This window comes from Oryctolagus cuniculus, chromosome 1 (assembly GCF_051225735.1).
Source record: "Oryctolagus cuniculus isolate XC-2025 breed Fujian yellow rabbit chromosome 1, ASM5122573v1, whole genome shotgun sequence".
Classification (NCBI taxonomy): Eukaryota; Metazoa; Chordata; class Mammalia; order Lagomorpha; family Leporidae; genus Oryctolagus; species Oryctolagus cuniculus.
Window position 1 is genome coordinate 163,125,847 of NC_142867.1, and position 16,454 is coordinate 163,142,300.

The 16,454-nt window shown below is 41.4% G+C and overlaps 1 protein-coding gene and 1 pseudogene across 2 annotated transcripts in view; one reads left to right on the forward strand and one right to left on the reverse strand.

Moving 5' to 3' along the window:
* The window catches only part of DMRT2 (doublesex and mab-3 related transcription factor 2), a 128,619-nt gene that overhangs the window by 110,117 nt on the left and 2,048 nt on the right, over positions 1 to 16,454 (forward strand). The gene's annotated exons all lie outside the window — the stretch shown is intronic.
* LOC100339037 (prefoldin subunit 4 pseudogene) lies at positions 12,431 to 12,734 on the reverse strand (annotated as a pseudogene).

The following is a 16,454-nucleotide window of genomic DNA, read 5'->3' on the forward strand; positions in this document are numbered from 1 at the left end:
GACCATTTCACCCATATACAGTAAATCTTTTTTTAAAATTTTTTTTTTGACATGCAGAGTGGACAGTGAGAGAGAGAGGCAGAGAGAAAGGTCTTCCTTTTTGCCGTTGGTTCACCCTCCAATGGTGGCTGTGGCCAACGCACTGTGGCCAGCGCACCGCGCTGATCTGATGGCAGGAACCAGGTGCTTATCCTGGTCTCCCATGGAGTGTAGGGCCCAAGCACTTGGGCCATCCTCCACTGCACTCCCGGGCCACAGCAGAGAGCTGGCCTGGAAGAGGGGCAACCAGGACAGAATCTGGCGCCCCAACCGGGACTAGAACTGGGTGTACCGGCGCCACAAGGCGGAGGATTAGCCTAGTGAGCCGCGGCGCCGACCATACAGTAAATCTTAAAGTAATCATGGATAATTAAAATTATCTGGTAAGTTTACAGATAATTAAAACTATAATTTTGCACCAGTACTGATACACATAGGCATTTCTTTCTTTGTTTTGTGGGTTTTTTTTTTTCTTTTAAAAAGGGAGAACATGTGGTATTTGTCTTTCCATGTCTGGTTTATTTCACTCATTGTGATGTCCTCCAGTTGCATCCATTTTGTTGCAAGTGGTAGAATTTCATTCTTTTTTATAGTTGAATAATGTTCCATTTTGTGTGTATACCACATTTTTTTTTATCCCTTCATCTGATAGCAGACACACTGGTTGATTCCCAGTTTTGGTTATTGTGAGCATGTTGCTATAAACATGGTGGTGTAGATACCTCTTTGATACAACATGTTCATGTGTTTTGGATATATACCAAGTAGTAGGATTGCTGAATCGTACAGCAAGTCTATTTCCAGTTTTTTAAGAAATCTCCACAATGTTTTTCACAGTGGCTGCACTAATTTACATTTCTACCAGCAGTGTATAAGTGTACCCCTTTCTCTACCTCCTTGCCAGCATCTGCTACACTTTGCCTTTGGGACTTTAGCCATTCTGACAGGGTTGAGGTGGCATGTTATTGTGGTTTTGATTTGCATTTCCCTGATGGCTAGTGATACTGAGCAATTTTTTCATATATTTGTTGGCCATTTGTATTTTTTTGAGAACTGTCTGTTGAGGTCCTTTGCACATTTCTTTTTTTTTTTAAATATTTATTTATTTCAAAGATAGAGTTAGAGAGGCAGAGGCAGAGAGAGAGAGGTCCTCCATCCACTGGTTCACTCCCCAACTGGCCACACAGCCGGAGCTGTGCCCATCCAGAGCCAGGATCCAGGAACCTCTTCTGGATCTCCCACATGGGTGCAGGGTCCCAGGACTTTGGCCATTTTCTGCTGCTTTCCCGGGTAATAGCAGTAGGGAAGTGGAGCAGCTGGGACTTGAACTGGTGCCCATATGGAATGCCAGCACTGCAGGCGGCAGCTCCACCCATTATGCCACTTTGCACCGCTCCCACTTTACACATTTCTTAACTGGATTGATATTTTTTTGTTGAGTTTTTTATGTTGCTGTTACATTCTGGGTATTAATCCTTTGTCAGATAGGTAGTTTGCAAATCTTTTTTCTCATTCTGTTGCATTTCTTTTCACTCTATTGATCATTTCTTTTGCTGTGAGGAGGCTTCTGAGTTTGATGTAATATTATTTGTTTAGCTTCTTTTTAAGATTTATTTATTTATTTATTTGAAAGTCAGAGTTACACAAAGAGAGAAAAGGCAGAGAGAGAGGTCTTCCATCTGCTGGTTCACTCCCAGATGGCCGCAATGGCTGGAGCTGTGCCGATCCGAAGCCAGGAGCCAGGAGCTTCCTCCAGGTCTCCCACATGGGTACAGGAGCTCAAGGACTTGGGCCATCTTCTACTGCTTTCCCAGGCCACGGCAGAGAGCTGGATCAGAAGTGGAGCAGCCGGGACTTGAACCAGCACCCATATGGGATGCCAGCACTTCAGGCTAGGGTGTTAACACACTGTGCCACAGTGCTGGCCCCTTAGCTTTGCTTTTGTTGCCTATGCTTTTTTTTTGACTTTTATTTAATAAAATATAAATTTCCAAAGTACAGCTTTTGGATTACAGTGGCTTTTCCCCCCATAACTTCTCTCCCACCCACAACCCTCCCATCTCCTGCTCCCTCTCCCATTCCATTCACATCAAGATTCATTTTCAATGATCTTTATAGACAGAAGATCAATTTAGTATATATTAAGTAAAGATTTCATCAGTTTGCACCCACACAGAAACACAAAGTGTAAAGTGCTGTTTGAGTACTAGTTATAGCATTAATTCACAATGTACAACACATTAAGGACAGAGATCCTACATGGGGAGTAAGTGCACAGTGACTCTTGTTGTTGACTTAACAAATTGACATTCTTGTTTATGGCATCAGTAATCACCCTAGGTGTGGGGAGCAACTGAGACTAGACTAAGTTACTGGAATTAAGACTTATTCTATGCATCTGCTCTCCCACAATATGGCGCTGAGAGAGAGACCAAACAACTTCTACACAGCTGCCTCCAGTTCGACCAATAAACTGCAGGAGCTGATCCTGCTCCTGATTGGAGGAGAGCAGCGTGCTCGGTGTGTGGGCAGCAGAGTTGGGATTGGTGGAAGAGGACTATAAAGGAGGAGAGAGACAACATGCACCAGGAACATCTGAGGGAATACCTGAGGAACATCTGAGCAGTCCCCGAGAGAGCCGGCTGGCTGTGTGCCGCTCCTCCACGGAAGCGGGGAAAGCAGCGGGGGGTGCTGCCCCTCCACGGAGGTGGAAGGGCTGGCAGCTAACCCGGGACGGCGTCATTCCTCCACGAGTTGGGGAAGGGCAGCTAACCCGGGAAGGGCAGGGCAGAAAGAACAGCCCAGGGTTTGGTGTCGTTCCTCCGCAAATGGGGAGCAACACCTAGGCTCTTGTCGTGAGTTGCCGAGGCTATGGAAACCTTTTGAGTTCGCCAACTCCAACCTTATTTAAGGTCATAGTCAGAGTGGAAGTTCTCTCCTCCCTTCAGAGAAAGGTACCTCCTTCTTTGATGACCTGTTCTTTCCATTGGGATCTCACTCACAGAGATCTTTCATTTAGGTCATTTTTTTTTTTTTTGCCAGTGTCTTGGCTTTCCATGCCTGAAATACTCTCATGGGCTTTTCAGCTGGATCTGAATGCCTTAAGGGCTGATTCTGAGGCCAGAGCGCTGTTTAGGACATCTGCCATTCTATGAGTCTGCTGTGTGTCTCGCTTCCCATGTTGGATCATTCTCTCTTTTTTAATTCTATTAGTTAGTATTACCAGACACTAGTCTTACTTATGTGATCCCTTTGACTCTTAATCCTATCATTATGATCAATTGTGAACTGAAACTGATCACTTGGACTAGTGAGATGACATTGGTACATGCCACCTTGATGGGATTGAATTGGAATCCCCTGGCATGTTTCTAATTTTGTTTGGGGCAAGTCGGCTTGAGCATGTCCCAAATTGTACATCTCTTCCCTCTCTTATTCCCACTCTTATATTTGACAGGGGTCACTTTTCAGTTAAATTTAAACACCTAAGAATAATTGTGTGTTAATTACAGAATTCAACCAAAAGTATTAAGTAGGACAAAAAAATACTAAAAGGGATAAAGTATTAAGTTTTTCATCAACAGTCAGGACAAGGACTGATCAAGTCACTGTTTCTCATAGTGTCCATTTCACTTCAACAAGTTTCCTTTTTGGTGCTCAGTTAATTGTCACCGATCAGGGAGAACATATGATATTTGTCCCTTTGGGACTGGCTTATTTCACTCAGCATGATGTTGTCCAAATTCCTCCATCTTGTTGCAAATGACCGGGTTTCATTGTTTTTTGACTGCTGTATAGTATTCTATAGAGTACATGTCCCATAATTTGTTTATCCCGTCTACTGTTGATGGGCATTTAGGTTGATTCCAGGTCTTAGCTATTGTGAATTGAGCTGCAATAAACATTAAGGTGCAGATAGCCTTTTTATTTGCCAATTTAATTTCCTTTGGGTAAATTCCAAGGAGTGGGATGGCTGGGTTGTATGGTAGGGTTATAGTCAGGTTTTTGAGGAATCTCCAAATTGACTTCCATAGTGGCTTTACCAGTTTGCATTGCCACCAACAGTGGGTTAGTGTTCCTTTTTCCCACATCGTCGCCAGCATCTGTTGTTGGTAGATTTCTGTATGTGAGCCATTCTCTAACAGGGGTGAGGTGAAACCTCACTGTGGTTTTGATTGCATTTCCCTGATTCTAGTGATCCTGAACATTTTTTCATGTGTCTGTTGGCCATTTGGATTTCCTCTTTTGAAAAATGTCTATTGAGGTCCTTGGCCCATCTCTTAAGTGGGTTGTTTGTTTTGTTTTTGTGGAGTTTCTTGATCTCTTTATAGTTTCTAGTTATTAATCCTTTATCGGTTGCATGGTTTGCAAATATTTTTTCCCATTCTGTTGGTTGCCTCTTCACTTTCCTGTTTCTTTTGCAGTACAGAAACTTCTCAATTTTATGCAATCCCAATCGTTGATTTTGGCTTTGACTGCCTGTGCCTCCAGTGTCTTTTCCAAGAAGTCTTTGCCTGTGCTTATATCTTGCAGGGTTTCTCCAATGTTCTCTAATAATTTGATGGTGTTGGGTCATAGATTTAGATCTTTAATCCATGTTGAGTGGATTTTTGTGTAAGGTGAAAGGTAGGGGGTCTTGCTTCATGCTTCTGCACGTGGAAATCCAGTTTTCCCAGCACCATTTATTGAATAGACTGTCCTTGCTCGAGGAATTGGCTTTAGATCTTTGATCAAATATAAGTTGGCTGTAGATGTTTGGATTGATTTCTGGTGTTTCATTCTGTTCCATTGGTCTATCCATCTGTTTCTGTACTAGTACCATGCTGTTTTGATTACAACTGCCCTGTAGTATGTCCTGAAATCTGGTATTGTGATGCCTCCGGCTTTGTTTTTGTTGTACAAGATTGCTTTAGCGGCTGGCACCGCGGCTCACTAGGCTAATCCTCCACCTTGTGGTGCCGGCACACCGGGTTCTAGTCCCGGTCAGGGCGCCGGATTCTGTCCCGGTTGCCCTTCTTCCAGGCCAGCTCTCTGCTGCGGCCAGGGAGTGCAGTGGAGGATGGCCCAAGTGCTTGGGCCCTACACTCCATGGGAGACCAGGATAAGTACCTGGCTTCTGCCATTAGATCAGTGTGGTGCGCCGGCCGCAGCGGCCATTGGAGGGTGAACCAACGGGAAAGGAAGACCTTTCTCTCTGTCTCTCTCACTGTCCACTCTGCCTGTCAAAAAAAAAAAAGATTGCTTTAGCTATTCGAGGTCTTCTGTGTCTCCATATGAATTTCAGCATCATTTTTTTTCCAGATCTGAGAAGAATGTCTTTGGCATTTTGATTGGTATCGCATTGAATCTATAAATTGCTTTTGGGAGAATGGACATTTTTATGATATTGATTCTTCCAATCCATGAACATGGAAGATTTTTCCATTTTTTGGTATCTTCTTCAATTTCTTTCTTTATGGTTTTGTAATTCTCATTGTAGAGATCTTTAATGTCCTTGGTTAAGTTTATTCCAAGGTATTTGATTGTTTTTGTAGCTATTGTGAATGGGATTGATCTTAGCAGTTCTTTCTCAGCCATGGCATTGCTTGTGTTTACAAAGGCTGTTGATTTTTGTGCACTGATTTTATATCCTGCTACTTTGCCAAACTCTTCTATGAGTTCCAATAGTCTCTTAGTAGAGTTCTTTGGGTCCCCTAAATAAAGAATCATGTCATCTGCATAGAGGGATAGTTTGAGTTCTTCCTTCCCAATTTGTATTCCTTTAATTTCTTTTTCTTGCCTAATAGCTCTGGCTAAACTTCCAGAACTATGTTGAATAGCAGTGGTGAGAGTGGTCATCCCTGTCTGGTACCAGATCTCAGTAGAAATGCTTCCAACTTTTCCCCATTTAATAGGATGCTGGCCATGGGTTTTTCATAAATTGCTTTGATTATATTGAGGAATGTTCCTTCTATACCCAATTTGCTTAGAGTTTTCATCATGAAAGGGTGTTGTATTTTATCGAATGCTTTCTTTGCATCTTTTGAGATAATCATATGGTTTTTCTTCTGCAATTTGTTAATGTGGTGTATCACATTGATTGATTTGTGAACATTGAACTATCCCTGCATACCAGGGATAAATCCCACGTGGTCTGGATGGATGATCTTTCTGATGTGTTGTTGCATTCTATTGGCGAGAATTTTATTGAGGATTTTTGCGTCTATGTTCATCAGGGATATTGGTCTGTAATTTTCTTCGAATGCTGCATCTTTTTCAGGCTTAGGGATTAAGGTGATGCTGGCTTCATAGGAAGAATTTGGGAGGACTCCCTCTTTTTCGATTGTTCTGAATAGTTTGAGAAGAATTGGAGTTAATTTTTCTTTAAACGTCTGGTAGAATTCAGCAGTGAATCAATCCGGTCCTGGGTTTTTCTTTGTTGGGAGGGACTTTATTTCTTATTCAATTTCTGTCTCAGTGATGGGTCATTTTAGGTTTTCTGTGTCTTCCTGGTTCAATTTAAGTAGATTGCATGTGTCCAGGAATCTATCCATTTCTGATAGATTTCCCTGTTTGCTGGCATACAACTCTTTGTAGTAATTTCTGATGACTCTTTTTATTTCTGTGATGTCTGTTGTTACATTTCCTTTTTCATCTCTGATTTTATTGATTTGGGTCTTTTCTTTTTTTAGTTAGTTGGGCCAATGGGGTGTCAATTTTGTTTATTTTTTCAAAAAACCAAATCCTCATTTGGCTGATTTTTTTTAATGTTTTTCTTGATTCAATTCTGTTGATTTCTTCTCTGATTTTAATTATTTCTCTTCTCCTACTAGATTTGGGTCTGGTTTGCTGCAGTTTTTCTAGATCTTTGAGATGCATCGAAAGCTCATTTATTTGGTGCCTTTCCAATTTCTTGATGTAGGCACCTATTGCTCTAAACTTTTACTCTTAACACTGCTTTTGCTGTTTCCCATAAGTTCTGATATGTTGTGTTGTTATCCTCATTTACTTCCAGGAAGTTTTTTATTTCTCTTTTGATTTCTTTTATGACCCATTGTTCATTCAGGAGCATGTTGTTCAGTCTCCGTGTGTTTGCATATGCTCAAGGGATTCCTGAGTTGCTAATTTCCAGCTTCATTCGACTGTGGTCTGAGAAGCTACATGGTATGATTCTAATTCTTTTGAGTTTGCTGAGACTTGCTTTATGGCCTAGTATGTGGTCAATCCTAGAGTAGGTTCCATGTACTGCTGAGAAGAATGTAAATTCTTTAAGTGTAGGATGAAAAGTTCTGTAGATATCTGTTAGATCCATTTGGGCTATAGCATTAATTAAATCTGCTGTTTCCTTGTTGATCTTCTGTCCAGTTGATCTGTCTGGAAATGGAGTATTGAATTCCCCCAATACTATTGTATTGGAGTCTAAGTTTTCCTTTAAGTCCCTTAACATATCTTTTAAATAAACCGTGCCCTGTTATTAGGTGCATATACATTTATAATAGTTACATCTTCCTGTTGAATTGATCCCTTAATCATTATATAGTGCTCCTCTTTGTCTCTCTTAACAGTTTTTGTGTTAAAGTTTATTTTGCTTGATATTAAGATGACTATGCCCACTCTTTTTTGGTTTCTGTTGGCAAGGAATATCTTTTTCCAGCCTATCACTTTTAGTCTGCATGCATCTTTGTTGGAAAGATGTGTTTCTTGTAAGCAGCTAATAGATGGGTTTTGCTCCTTAATCCATTCAGCCAATTTGTGTCTTTTAACTGGAAAGTTGAGGCTATTAACATTCATTGTGACTATTGATAAGTAGTGACTTTGCCCTGCCATTTCCCCAAAGATATTTCTAATATATGCTTTGAACTTCCTGTGATCTTTTACTGGGAGGTTTTCTTCCTTTACCTTCTTTCATATTGATGGCCATGATTTTGTGTTTCTGTGTTTAACACATCTTTAAGCATCTTTGCAGGGTTGGACAAGTGGTGACAAATTCTTTCAATTTCTGTTTGCTATGAAAGGTCTTTATTTCACCTTCATTCACAAATGAGAGTTTTGAAGGATATAATATTCTGGGCTGGCAGTTTTTCTCTCTTAATACCTGGGCTATATCTCGCCATTCCCTCCTAGCCTGTAAGGTTTCTGATGAGAAGTCTGCTGTGAGTCTGATTGGAGATTGTCTGAGAGTAATCTGATGTTTCTCTCTTGCACATTTTAGAATCTTTTCTTTATGTTTCACTGTGGTGTGTTTGATTACATCGTGTCATGGTGAGGATCTCTTTTGGTCATATTTACTAGGGGTTCTATGAGCTTCCTGTACTTGGATGTCTCTGTCCTTCTCTAAACCCAGGATGTTTTCTGCTAGTATCTCACTACAAAGGCCTTCTAATCCTTTCTCCCTCTCCATGCCTTCAGGATCTCCTAGAACCTGAATGTTGGTTTTTTTAATAGTATCCTGAAGATTCCCAACAATATTTTTTAGATTTTTAATTTCCTTTTCTTTGGTTTGACTGTATACTTTCCTGTGCTCTGTCTTCTAAGTCGATATTCTCTCTTTTGCTTCATTGAATCTGTTTTTAAGGCTCTCAAATGCGTTTGTCATTTGATCTATTGAATTCTTCATTTAATTTTGATTTCTCTTCAATATCACAATTTCATGTTATACTAGATTTTTCATTCATTTTGATTCCTCCTTAAGATTTCATTTTCATGAGAGAGATTTTCTATCCTGTCCAGTAAGGATTTCTGTAGTTCAAGAATTTGTTTTTCAGAGCTTTATTGTTGTTATAAATTTTTTGAAATCTTTATCTTGCATTTCTTCTATCTCATCTTCATAATCATTTTTTTACAGGCAGAGGGGACAGTGAGAGAGAGAGAGACAGAGAGAAAGGTCTTCCTTTCCCGTTGGCTCACCCTCCAATTGCCGCCACGGCCGGTGCACCACGCTGATCTGAAGGCAGGAGCCAGGTGCTTATCCTGGTCTCCCATGTGGGTGCAGGACCCAAGCACTTGGGCCATCCTCCACTGCACTCCCAGGCCACAGTAGAGATCTGGCTTGGAAGAGGGGCAACCAGGACAGAATCCAGCACCCCGACTGGGACTAGAAACCAGTGTGCCGGCGCTGCAAGGTGGGGGGATTAGCCTATTGAGCTGCGGCGCCGGCCCTTAATAATCTTGAATTGGAGTGTCATGTTCATTTGGGGGTATCATAATGTGTTCCTTGTTCTTATTTCCTCCGTTTCTGCGTTTGATGCTTGGCATTGTGAAGATATTCTTTGGTTTCTTTTTTTTTCCCTCACTGTGGTGGCTTTTCTCATTATACTATGAATCTAGATTAAGTGGACTGTCTGCTTTTGGTGGATCTTTAGAGGCTTGTGATGGGTGTGGCCAGAGAGCTCTGTTCAATTCTTCAGGGTTAAGGGTGTGCCAAAGGTGAGACACCCAGGTTTGGCATGGTAAGTCCTCTCTCTCTCTCTCTCTCTCTCTCTCTCTCTCCATCTCTTTTATTCAGAAGGGAAGTAATTCCGCACAGCTGAGCTATTCTCCTTGAAGGCAACTAGTGTCTGAGCGCTGGCCCCTCCCTTTCCATCACTGGTGCATAGGCTCTGCAGCTGGGGTCCTGAGCCAGGTCCACTGCGTCCCACTGCTTCCAGAAGAGTTTCCTCTGCAGTGTTTTTCCTAACTCTTTCCTGAAACTACAGTATCTGCACTTTTATTAAACTATATTTTCCCGGACTATCAGTGCACTCCCTCCCTATTCTGCCATCTTGGAGCTCTCCACTTGCTTATGCTTTTGGGGTTTATCCAAGAAGTCATCCCCTATATCATTGTCTGGAATGTTTCCCCTACATTTTCTTCCAGCAGCTTCATAGTCTCTGGTCTTAAATTTAGGTCTTTGAATTGGTTTTTGAATGTGGTGAGAGGTATGGATCTGATTTAATTCACACACACACACACACACACACATACACATGCATATGTGTATATCTATATTCAGTTTTTCTAGCACCATTTGTTGAAGAGATTATCCTTATTCCACTATATGGTCTGAGTAAATTTTTTAAAACTCATTTGGTTGTATGTACATGGATTAGTTTTTTGGCTCTCTGTCCTGTTCCATTAATCTGTGCTATGCCACAGCACCAGTCCCGATATGTTGTGTTTTCATTTTAATTTATTTCAAGAAAGTTTTTGAATTCCTTTTGAATTTCTTCAATGACCTATTTTAGTAACATGTTAATTTATAAGTATTTATGAGTGCTCTATTATTATTTTTGTTGATTTCTAGTGTTATTACTTTATGATCTGTTGCTGTGGGGGGAGATGTGCTCTCACAAATGCAAGCGGTCCTTACTACAGATCACACATCTCCACAAGCCATCAGCTATAATGGAGAGCCTATAAGTAAGATTCACCCCCAATTCTAGGGACCATTGCTCACCTCATACAAAAGCCAGGCCCAATCCCCATTGAGTGGGAAAAAACAGGAAACATCTGGTCAAGATTGAGAGTCCGTTTTGTTAGCAGACGCACCTGCCCTATCATCCTACCCTGAGGAACTGCCCATAGCCACATCCACTACTGCTTTATACCCATTAGCTCTGGTCAGCCACTCAAATGGCCCACAGCCTGTGTGCGGTCATACCATTCCTGATTACCATTGTTCCTCATTCCTACTCCCATCTGAGCAAGCACTCCTGTGGTCTCCCATTTTGAGTGCTGGTTAGTCAATGACAGGTAAGATCCCCTGGGGGACAACCTAAGACAGGCACAGCTGCGTACGGAGACCACATGGAAACTGGGTCAACAATGGTATGGCCAAGAATCATGCCTCCCATTGCTCAAAAATAAATGAAAAGGCAGAAATGTGGTGGAATGAGAAGGCCATGCCAAGATGGCCACTGACAATGGAACCTGCCTGGCAACAGGATGTGATTGGATGGCTTCGGAAACCACATGACAACAGAGCCTGCCTGGCAATAGGCTGTGATTGGATGGCTTCAGAAACCACATGACAATGGAGTCTGCCTGGCAACAGGCTGTGATTGGTTAGGGCATAGACCGCCCCTTGACCGGATTGGCTGCCTTGGCTATATAAGCTGCTGTAGCAACTGAAATAAAGGAGTCTGCGGGCTGCTCGCTTCTGGCCTGCTTTCACCCGACTCCCGGGGTCTGTGTGGTGACTCTGCACCTGTTGCCCCTACCATGCTCCTCCTCTCAGAATGAGTCCACCTCAACAATGATCTGAGATGATACATGATATGATTTGAATTTTTTCAACTTTGCTGAGACTTAATTTGTGGCAAAATATCTTTTTTTAGGGGGCAAATATGTTGTTTATTTAAGAAGCCTTACCATTTTTTTAAAAATTTATTTGACAGATAGAGTAGACAGTGTGATAGAGACAGAGAGAAAGGTCTTCCTTCCATTGGTTCACTCCCCAAATGGCCACCATGGCTGGTGCTGCGCTGATCTGAAGCCAGGAGCCAGGTGCTTCCTCCTGATCTCCTGTGCAGGTGCAGGGGCCCAAGCACTTGGGCCATCCTCCACTGCCCTCACGGGCCACAGCAGAGAGCTGGACTGGAAGAGGAGCAGCCAGGACTAGAACCAGTGCCCATATGGGATGCTGGCACCTCAGGCAGAGGATTAACGAAGTGAGCCATGGCACCAGCCCCTAAGAAGCCTTACTTTTAAATACACAGTGGCTTAACTTCCACACCATTAACAGTACAAACCCCAATTAATTACAAAGCACTAAAAGTCTAAAACTGATCATTAAAAATATAAAAAACAGTAAACACTAACCGTGTCTTTTCACAGATGCATCTCTTGGTTTCCGCATCTCTTGTTCTGTTATTCTGCTTTACTCCAATATCTAGGTGCAGTTAGCACGTATCAGTGTGCCCCAGTTTCCCTGTTTTATCAACATCAGTTATATTGATAGTTTTGTACGAGGGGTGAAATGTTTAAATCTATATTACATAGATTTAATTTATATTATTTAATCTATATTACATAGATTTAAACATATACATTTATATTTTTTACTATGTGACAAAGGTTGTTTTGAAATACAGTGACAGATTCAAGATTGTACATCTTTATGTAGTGTAATAGATAGCAACTGAAATCAAACATAAACAGGGCACAACTGTTAGATTTTCTTATAAATAAAAACTGTAACAAACATTCTAGATGATAATATGGAAAAATAATAGGTTGCTTAACTGATTTTAATTACATAACATAAAGCCCCTAGACTTTATATAATTTTTATGCAAAATACATAGATGCATACTATCTTCTTTTAAAAATATAAAATAAATAAGCAAGATGTGAAAATAGGCAAGTTTCCATTGAATAAATGAAAAATTTTAAAAAGGAAAATTTCCTTTCCATGTCATTTGAAGAACAGAAATTATAATTTTAAACAATATTCAAGTTTATTAAGCAAATTAAAAAGTTTTATAAAATATTTAACTTTAATCAGCTTCAAGGTTTATGTTGCTCCCAAATTTTGCATATAACTGAACTTTCAAATCTGCTAACATCCGTTGAATTGATTCCACTCTGGATTCTAAGGCGTCAGTTTCTTCGTGCAAATTTTTCTTTGCCTCTTCTAACATTTCCTGTGTTTCTTCTTGTGAGGGGCTGATGAAAGCATCACCAGTCTGATAAGGAATCATTAAGCAGTCATCTGCAAGCATGATGTCATCACAAGCATCTTCTAAATTTTAGAGTTGTTTCTTTTTTACTTCTATTTCTTCCTTTAGCTCTGTAATTCTACTCATATTCCTTGAAACTTTGTTAATCTTTTGTTAATCTTGAAAAGTAGTATTGACATCTTCTGCAGCCGCCTTCTTCATGGTGGCTGCCATCTTGGGACTGGGGTAAAATATCTTGTCCTACAGAATGTTTCGTGTACTAAATATGTATTCTGTAGCTGTTGGGTGAAATGTTCTGTAAAAGTCCATTTGCTTCATAGTATGCTTCAACTCTGAGGTATCTTTATTGATTTTCTCTCTGGATGATTGGGGTGTTGAAATCACCCACTTATATTGTATTGGAGTCTATCTCTACTTTTAGGCCTAATTGTATTTTCTGTATATTTCTGGGTGGTTTTGTGTTGAGTGAGTATATATTTATGATTGTTAAGTCTTCTTGCTGAATTGAACCTTTTATCAAAATATGATGTTCTTTATCTTTTTTTTTTACAGTTTTTGAGTTAAAGTCTGTTTTATCTTATATCAGGATAACTATGCCTATTCATTTTTGTTTCCATTTTTCTGGTTTATCTTTTTCTAGCCCTTTTCTAAGTCTGTGTGTATGTTTGTGAGCTAAGTTTCTTATAGGCAGCATGTCATGGGTTCTTGTTTTTTATTATTAAAAAAATTTCTTTTAATCCATTCAGCCAACCTTAATCTTTTGGCTGCAGAATTTAGTCCATTTATATTCAAGGTTAGTATTGATAATTAAGAACTAACATCTGGGGCCGGTGCTGTGGCATAGTGGGTAAAGCTACTGCCTGCAGTGCCAGCATTCTATTTAAGCACCGGTTCGAGTCCCAAGTGCTCCATTTCCAATCCAACTCTCTGCTATGGCCTGGGAAAGCAGTAGAAAATGGCCCAAGTTCTTGGGGCCCTGCACCCTCATAGGAGACCTGGAGAAAGCTCCTGGCTCCTGGCTTTGATTGGCTCAGCTCTTATTGCTGTGGCCATCTGGGGCCATTGGCTCAGCTCTGATTGCTGGGCCAGCAGACAGAAGACCTCTCTCTCTCTCTGCCTCTGCCTCTTTGTAACTCTGCCCTTCAAATAAATAAATCTTAAAAAAAATTTAACACCTGTCATTTTGTTATTGGATACTGATTCTACCTTTGTTAGTGAATGTAGAGGTATCACACGTTTTCATGATGTTTCATTATAATGCAGGATGCTCTTCAGAATTTTTTTTTTTTGACAGGCAGAGTTAGTGAGAGAAAGAGAGACAGAGAGAAAGGTCTTCCTTCCGTTGGTTCACCCCCCAAATGGCCGCTACGGCCGGCGCTGTGCCTATCCGAAGCCAGGAGCCAGGTGCTTCCGCCTAGTCTCCCACACAGGTGCAGGGCCCAAGCACTTGGGCCATCCCCCACTGCCTTCCTGGCCCACAGCAGAGAGCTGGACTGGAAGAGGAGCAACAGAATCCGGTGCCCCAACCGGGACTAGAACCTGGGGTGCCGGCACTGTAGGCCGAGGATTAGCCTAGTGAGCTGTGGCGCTGGCCATAGAATTTCTAATAAGGCTGATGTGTAGTGGTGAATTCTCTCAGTTTTTGCTTATTTGGAAAATATTTCTCCACTTTTAAAAGATAGCTTTTCTGGAAATAATATTCTTGGTTCAAAGTTTTTTCTTTTTTCTTTTAAGACCTTAAATATCTGATTCCACTGTCTTCTGGCTTATAGGGTTTCTGCTGAGAAGTCTGATATTAATCTAATTGATTTTTTTTATTTGTGACTTGAGATTTTTCTCTTACTGTCGTAAGGATTCTTTACTTGTCCCCCTTTTTTTTTTTTTGACAGGCAGAGTGAACAGTGAGAGAGAGAGAGACAGAGAGAAAGGTCTTCCTTTTTGCCATTGGTTCACCCTCCAATGGCCGCCGCAGCTGGCACGCTGCGGGCGGCGCACTGCGCTGATCCGATGGCAGGAGCCAGGTACTTATCCTGGTCTCCCATGGGGTGCAGGGCCCAAGCACTTGGGCCATCCTCCACTGCACTCCCTGGCCACAGCAGAGAGCTGGCCTGGAAGAGGGGCAACCCGGACAGAATCCAGCGCCCCGACCGGGACTAGAACCCGGTGTGCCGGCGCCGCAAGGCGGAGGATTAGCCTAGTGAGCCGCAGCGCTGGCCCTTTCCTTGTCCTTAACATATTTTTTCCTATTTTTAAAAAATTTTATTTAAAAGAGTTACAGAGGGGGAGAAAGACAGTGAGAGAGGGAGAAAGAGAGGCAGAGAGTGAGAGAGGGAGAGAGGGAGAGAGAGAGAGAGGGAGAGAGAGAGGTCTTTTACCCACTGGTTCACTCCAAATGGCTGCAATAACCTGTGCTGGGCCAGGCCGAAGCCCGGAGCCAGGAGCTTCTTCCAGGTCTCCCATGAGGGAGCAGGGGCCCAAGGAGTTGACCATCTTCTGCTGTTTTCCCAGGTGCATTAGCATGGTGATGGATTGGAAGTGGAGCAACCAGGACTTGAACAAGTACCCATATGGGATGCTGGCTTCACAGGCAGTGGCCTTACCTGCTACCCACTACAGTGCTGAGCATGTTCTTAACTTTTTACAATTTGACTACAATATGCCTTGGAAAAGATCTTGTTTTGTTCAGTCTGCTTGGATTCTTTGAGCTTCTTGTATCTGGATGTCCATGTATCTTTCAAGACACAGGACATTTTCAACTATTATTTCATTCAACAGGTTCTCAATAAAATTTTCCCTTTTCTTCTCCTTCAGAAATACTTTAGAAATATTTGGTCATTTCATATTATCCTATATTTTGTGTATACTTTCTTCATTCTTTTTAATTCTTTTTCTTTATTTTTGTCTGATTGGGTTAATTCAAAAGTCTTATTAAGGTCAGAAGTTCTTTCCTCCACTTGGTCTCTTCTGCTGTTGAAGTTCTCAGTCGTTTTATTTTACTGATTGAAGTTTTCATCTCCAGAGTTTATATTTGCCTCTTAATGAGGACTATCTACGTAGTAATATTTTCATTCATGTTATTCATTGATTTCCTCATTGCTTTAATTTGTCTGTATCCTCTTGCATCTCACTAAATTTCCTTACAGTCATTTTTAATTCTGTATCTATCATTTTATAGAGTTCCTTCAGTTCAGGATCTAATTCTTGAGGATTGTTGTGCTTTTTTGGAAGCATCCTGCTATCTTGCGTCTTCATTTCTCTTGCGTGCCTACACTGACATCTGTGCATCTGGTATAATCATCTCTTCTTCTTTATGGAGGAGATTTTATTGGAAAAGAGTTTATGGTTTAGCTGGAACGCAGGATATCACTTGACTTGTTGCCTTGGCTTTGGTTCCAGGTGAGCCAAGGAGTATAGTCTCTGAGTGATTTCTTTTGTCTTAATCAGTGTCAGTTGTGTCTATAAGTGACACAGTGGTCTAGTTAGCTGCAGTTTATAGGGATAGAAGTGTGGCTTTGAGTTGAATATGAATTTCCTAGAGTGGGAATCTTTGGTCCACAGAGAGTTCAGTGTCATTCTCCCTGGTGATTGTGATGGCCAGGTGCTTGTTCTTCATGCTGAGGGAGACAAAGGTGGCTGACTCCTTATCCCACTGGCAGGTGATGCCAGGGCTTGTGGCACCAACTGCTGTATCTGTAAGACTGTGTGATGCAGATGGACTCTTCCTCAGGTGATGCTGGGAGAGTCCAACTCATGCTGTGGCTTATATCACTGACAACC